Here is a 7,114-nt window from a genome sequence, read left to right as displayed (position 1 = left end):
AATCTCCTCCAGTAGGCAACTGATCTATATCTGGCCATATCTTCTGGACAATAAATTCCCAGGTCGTAGCGAAGAGGAACCAGCGGAGTAGAAATCGGGAGACCTGTAATATTGCGCAAGAATTTACTTTGCGCACCCGTCAACTTTTTTAAATTACTAAATCCCCACAGTTCTGCTCCATAAAGGACTGCCGCTCCCACTTTCGCATTGTAAATCTTTAAAACCGGAGTAATTGGTCTGGTATGTGACAGGTAAAATTCTTTAATAAGTGCTCCCGATAGTTGGGCATGCTTTGTAACCAACTGGTTTGTGTGGTATCTCCAATCTAATCTAGATGATAAGGTGATTCCCAAATAAGTGAATACTTGCGTCTGTTCCAGTTGGACCCCATCCATACCCACTTTCCCTTTGACGTGTCTGTTTTTATGTAAGACCATGAACTTAGTCTTAGTTGTGTTAATGACAAGTCCATGGTCATTGCAGAAGACTTCAAAAACATCAATGGCCTTCTGGAGGCCCTATTGTGTTTTTGAGATTAATAGCGTATCATCTGCAAACATCAACAGGGGGATCAGCTTGCCATTCAACTTCGGTGCATCAGTAGGTTGCTTTTCATAGTAGCTGATCACCCTGTTGATGTACAGTGAGAAAAGTGTAGGGGCTAGCATGCACCCTTGGCGGACTCCCCTTGCAATTGGAAATTTATCAGTTACACTCCCCTGCTGATTCCAACGAACTCGGGCAAAATTGTCATCATGTAGTCTAATTAGGAGGGACAGGATATCCAAAGGCATACCCTGATCTTTTAGGGCTGCCCACAACTTTGCACGTGGCACCAAATCGAACGCTGATTTAAGATCAACGAAGGCTGCAAACAGCATTCCCCCCCTATGAGCACTATTCGCCAGTATATTAAAACAAATCTAAAAACTTGGTCAACCGTACTGGTATGGCTACGAAATCCGGCCTGGAGCGGTGACAAGACATCATCAATTTCTATCCAGGGCTGGACGCGCTGTAGTAGAAGTCTCGCCACCACCTTTTGTATGCATGCTATAAGGCTAATTGGCCTGTAATTTCCAGGGTCCGAGCACTCCCCCTTTTTGAAAATTGGGATGATCCCTTCCAGGACTCAGGTATAGGTGAGCCCATAGCAAAGTCATTTATTAACAAGTGGATATAGGAAGCCCAAAGATCCTTGTCATGCATGAAAAGGTCTGCTGGGACTGAGTCTAAGCCTGGAGCTCTAGCTTTTGGGATATTATTCAAGATCTTAATAACATCTGTTCTGGTAAAGCAGAGATGATTTGTACCCTGGGTTAGATTAGAAAGAGCCTCACAACCATCACCATCTTTGTCAGTAGACGCAAACTGGGATGCATAGTCAGAAACCCAGGCATTAGGTGAAACATAATTAATAGGTTCACCCCTTTTAACTCCCCTTCCCCATTTGACCATATCACAGAAGGAGTGCATTGATCTTTCACTACTGGCGGTCAGCAATTCCTTCCAGTATTATTCGTCCCAGTCGCGTTTTGCTTTATATTGGGTTTGTTTATACATGACTCGGGCAGTCTTAATCCTAACTATGTCTTTACTTTTAACTGCATCTGATAGGGCCTTATATGCTACTCTACAGGTACCATTGGTCTTCCTTTCTCACTGGCCTACTAGGTTTTTGTGCCACCTTTTTAATAAAAAACACATTAGCTGATTACAATTTTTTTCATGGATTAGGCCAGTATTAGATACAATGTCCTCCACAGTGGAATTATTCTGAAGTTCCTCTATAGCCTGGAGAGTCAAATCCCTCATAGCGGCAATACTTTCTTCATTCATTGCACAATTAGCCCATCTTACTCGTCTATAATCATTTGAGAGGGATATTTTCACACAATCAGGTTGACCCTCGCCATTGGTTATGCCAAATAGCCTAAATAATAGGAGTAATGGGTCGTGATCACTCTCTACTCTTTCCACTATTCGCATATACTCGATGCTGGCCCAATTCTCTTTATTCGTAAGGATATAGTCTATACGGCTATGAGATACAATGTTATTAAAGGTAGATGCGCCCTGTTTATCAGAGCCCGTTCTTCCATTTGTGGCTCTCAGTCCATGCTCTATACATAAAACTTTAAGTTGCAGCGCAGCCTCTGTCCATCTTTTGATAGGTGGTATTATCAACTGAGGGATATTCCAGATGTAATCCTCTTCCAGCGTGAGGTCTATGTCATAACTGTCTAGAGGTTCGAAACAACAATTAAAATCTCCAGCTACAATGATATCACCCTCTGAGCAGTAGCGCTCAAGAAGAGTATCTAATTGGTCAACTGCTACAGTAGGTTTTCCACCTGGTAGCCCCCTGGAGTAAATATTAAAAACAAATAAATCTTTATAATCAGGACATTTAAGTTTGATTAACAAAATGTCTGGGCTATTAGTAGCCAATTGAGAAATAGAATACCTAATATTCTGCTTTACCCATGTGAGTAGGCCTCCTTTTGGTCTCCCCCACACACTAGGACTAGCCGGAATATGAAAATATAGATATCCTTGCTTATATTCCGGGGTCACCTGCCATGTTTCCTGTAAAATAATTATATCCCTGGTATCTAGAAAAGCTAGCCAATCCAGGGATGTTAATTTACTTCTCAACCCTGCCACATTCCAAGAGACCAGGGTGGATGCATATGAATGATTAGAACTGTTGGATTGAGCAGAGATTCCAAAACCATCCTTTCCCTCCTTTAGAATGATACCCCCACAATTACTGACTTTTACTAGTTCATAAGTAGGGTCAATACTACTTTTTCCTAGACCATCAGACCCAAGGAGAGTGTGATCCTCTGGCAAAGTATTTGCCATGGGGCAAGGTTCTATCACAATACTAGGAGGCCTTAATTCCTCATGGTCGCCCTCCTTAACTTGAGGGAGTCAATCATTACAGTCTAGTGAATTAAAAATCTCAAATCTATTGCTTAATGGAAGAGTACTACTTAAGGGGGCAGCTAGTGGAAAACCCTGGCCCTTCGTGTATATCCTAATTCGGAATGTGGTCGGTAGAAGTAGCCCAGTGGAAGGACATTGACAGAGTCCTGATGAATCCTAAACGATCCAGTCTGCCTGAGAATGAGTCTGACCAATTCAGGTGAACTAAAATTTACAATAACGCAGTCCCCCCGCATTCCCTTCTTTGAGTGACCGAACCAGGATACTCTACGGACCATCTTAAAATTAGCGTATAAGTGTTCTCCCAAAACTGTTTTAATACTTAGAAAGTGTAAGGCTTTATTTTTCAATGTTGACCAGTACTCCACCTCACCTTCTGGGAGCAAGGGAACATTAGCCAAGATGACAGTGTAGGGGCAAGCCTCCGGGGGTAGATGAAGAGTAACTTCCCTTGTGGAAATATTCGCATTTGGAAATAGTCTCCCACTCGGACCCTTGGGGGGAGACTTAGCTGGGGGATTATTAGTTGGTGTTACTACGGGAAGATCCAGGACTGTGGGTACTTTAGTGCTAATAGTCTTCAAACTTGCTGGGTCATTGGGATTTGAACCTACGGGAGCGAGGGATACTTTAGCAGTTAATGCTGGTATTTTCTGAGCCCCTTTGGCAGGCAGACGATCGTTCCTGAGATGATTTTCCATTTGATTGAGCCTACTTTCTATCATCTCAAGTTTCTTCATAACTGGACGAAGAAGGGATCCAACTAGCTCCTCCAAGTGCCCAATCAATTCGGACATAGTTCCTTCAATGGGGCCATTTGAAGGAATTGGCTGTGTATCAGGCCTGAAGGGGGGACTGTGCGAAACATTTGAGGGATAGAGTTTTCTAAATTTTCACCTAACCCAGTTACAGAATTTTTATTTTTGGCTAATTTTGCTTGTTGACGGCTGCCCCTTGGGGGGCCCTGAGCTTTTCTTTTCATAGGTTGGTCTTTCTTTCTAGCCCCAAGAGGCAGTCGTGACTGCCTAGTGCGTGTAGAGGGAGGGGAAGGTGTGGGGCTAGGTAGGAATGGACCATCTAAGTTAGAAATTTGTAAAACTGCCTCACTATCGTCCAGAGTAGGCAAAACCAGCACCTGTGAGTAGCCAGGGTCAGGACATATGTTATCGATAGCATCTGGGGCCATAACCAAGACAGGATTGGAATCCTGACTCTGTAATGGCTCCAGTGAGAATCTCCTCTCTACTAGTGCTATCTCCTTATCAATTTCCAATTCTGCCCGTTTCAGAAAAGCATCCATTCTCCCAACACCACCACCACCCCTTAGAATAAATTTAGTCATTGTTCACAGATTAGGAACCACCCTCACAAACCAGAATAATGTACTACCCAACCCCACATCGATACAAGCAAATCAAATCTTAGATGTGCTCCAATAGCAATAGGTCAAAATTAGCACGATGTTAAGGGGGTGGCCCGTCCCGTCCTCCTCCGTCCCCGGACCGCCACAGACGGCCCGACCTTTGCCCGGGCTTAGCCCGGCGACGTCCGCACGCGTCCCGCGACGCGGGCAGTGACGATTTAATTTAAGCGCCACCTGGCGCTATTTCCCCGCAGGCGGCTTCCCGCCGCAAAGTCAGCTGGGATTTGTAGTCCCCTGCACCTCAAGCTCTCCCCCACACAGCAGCCGCACTGATGTTCCTGGAATGCGGCGGCGGGAGGAGAGCGAGCGCAGCAAGCAGGGCGGCGGAACCGGCAAAGGAGAAAGCGGGCACAGGTTCGAAGAAGCTCCCAGAAAGGTAGGTTGAGTCCTCCCTGATCACCGAATAGAAAAGGTATTACACTCAGATATACAGTAACCAGAAAATACAAAAAGGTCAATAATATGAGATCAGGAAAGGAAAGCACTGCAGGCACAACAACTAAATGAGCAAAAAGAATGCAGCAATCTACGGTATCAAAAAAGTTAAAAACCAACGCCCCAGGACTGACCCAGTCGCTTATCTCCCCGATTGCACGGATGTTCGAGAAATCCAGAAAAATACCGGATAAGTTTCAATTTATGAAGGATCCAACTGGAGCTCTGATGTTAATGAAACCAGAATCAAACAAGGACAAACTACAGACCCCCATGAAACCTACTAGCAGCGTGACTCAAAACATGACACAAAACGAGCAGCAAACGGAACAAATTGAACAAAACCGTGACGAAAACCAAAGTGAAAACTTAGATATATTGATTGGAGACCAACTGCAATGGATAACTCAGCAAGAACCCCCAAAAGAGTTGCAAAATGGTGCTATAAAGACAGAGACAGAGTCAAAGGTAATCGCAAAGGTAAATGATGAGGACACTCCCTCAAATATACTGTACAAACAATCTCAGGAAACTAATCAACAACATTACGGAGATAGGATGGAGCAAGTGTCATCAATGTTCCCCATTGAAGTTAATGTTGAAATCAATAAACGGTTGTGTGTACCCCCTGAGGAATATGAAACATACCATAATCAAGATAGGGCTGACCAGGGGAGTAACAACAGCAAAGTCACGCTCAATGAAACAACAAAAGAAACGAAGATGTTGGGGGAAGATTCTGAAGGACCTCTGCAAAAACATGTCTTAGCCTCGAATACTATTGAAAAAAATAAGGTGGAACTAAAAAATCCCCAGTGTACCGAACATACTAAGGCTGAAATGGCCCACAACACAGAATTGGGATTAAAACGACAAGAAGCAGGGATACCTTGGGATATCTTTTACCAAACTTCGACACTCACGTTAGAAGCTCTTCAGTATCAATCAAATAAAATGGACATACAAATTGACCTCTTAAAAATGATGGCAAATAACAAGGCGGGAATTGATAATAAACTGGCCTAAATAATTTGATAATCAGAGTACAGTCAGAAAACGAAAAATCAACTTCTGACTGTATCTACGTACCTATCATGGATAAACTAGCAGTATTACCGGACGTTTTAACAAAGTATAATAGAAGTCACTAAAAGAAACATCCAAGTCAGTAAGGAGAAAGTTAATTCTGATAATGCTACTACAAAGGAAAAGAATAAAAATGAAACTGGGAATGGGTTTGTCAGCCCTAAATGCACTGAATTAAAACAGTCAACAAAAAAACATGGTGAAATAGCTAACCTACCAATCCAGCAAGCTATGGACCTACCAGGAAACGAAACTACGTGTAAAGCTAACCAAGAGGATCAAATCCACAATATTACTGAATCAGATGGTTTCTCGACGATGTCCAAACGTCAAAGGAAAAAACTCCGAAAAGCAAGAAAAAATGAAAAACTGAAACGGACGACTACAAATAAGTTAGATGATGATCAAATATCAATAACCTCAGAGGATACAACGAAAGGTAGAAACAACTACTTTCCTATTTTCGGTAAAAACCCAATAACTGGTCGAAACCAAAGAATGTGCCCCAACGTAAATGAAACACAAATTTCATCAAGGAATGATAATAGAGTATTAAAAAGGCAAGAGGGCAATATGACCCCAATTATCCCGCCACAGGTAACCAAACTGGACACAACGCAAAAAGATGAAGAAAGAGCGCTAAGCAATGGTTATTCTCACAAAATGAATGGAAGTAGCCCTATTAAATCAACCACAATAACGATTCCTCACCAAAACTTCGGCACTGATGTGAGAATACAAAAAGTTGTGGACCCTACGGTGGTAAAGACTGGGAACGGACCTAATAAAACACAAGAATGGGAACATCTACAGATTAAAAGTGGGGAAGGTAAAAAAACTATCAGCTACAAACCCAACCAAATTGAGAAAAACGAGGTCCTTATGCACCAAATCCCCAAAATTAGGGAAAAACTTATATTTACACCAGAATTTCAGTCCAGAGGCAGGCATGACATACTCAACCGTGGGAACTTACTTAGACTATTTAAATCAATACCAGCACTGACTAACATTGTAAGTGAGGATATTATCTCTATTGAGTTTATGAAGGGGAAACACAGTAGCCAGACTCCTACGTTAATTACATTAATATCTCCAATAATATCTGAGCAGATCATGAACGAGCGAATGACATTTAAAACCTGGGGCATAGTACTAACCAAACAAATCCCAGAGGTTTATCCTACTCCTTTTATTGGGAATGAAACAATATTAAAA

This window comes from Lissotriton helveticus, chromosome 5_1, assembly GCF_964261635.1.
Source record: "Lissotriton helveticus chromosome 5_1, aLisHel1.1, whole genome shotgun sequence".
NCBI classification, from domain to species: domain Eukaryota; kingdom Metazoa; phylum Chordata; class Amphibia; order Caudata; family Salamandridae; genus Lissotriton; species Lissotriton helveticus.
The sequence above is the reverse complement of the archived record's forward strand: the minus strand, read 5'-3'. Positions refer to the sequence as shown.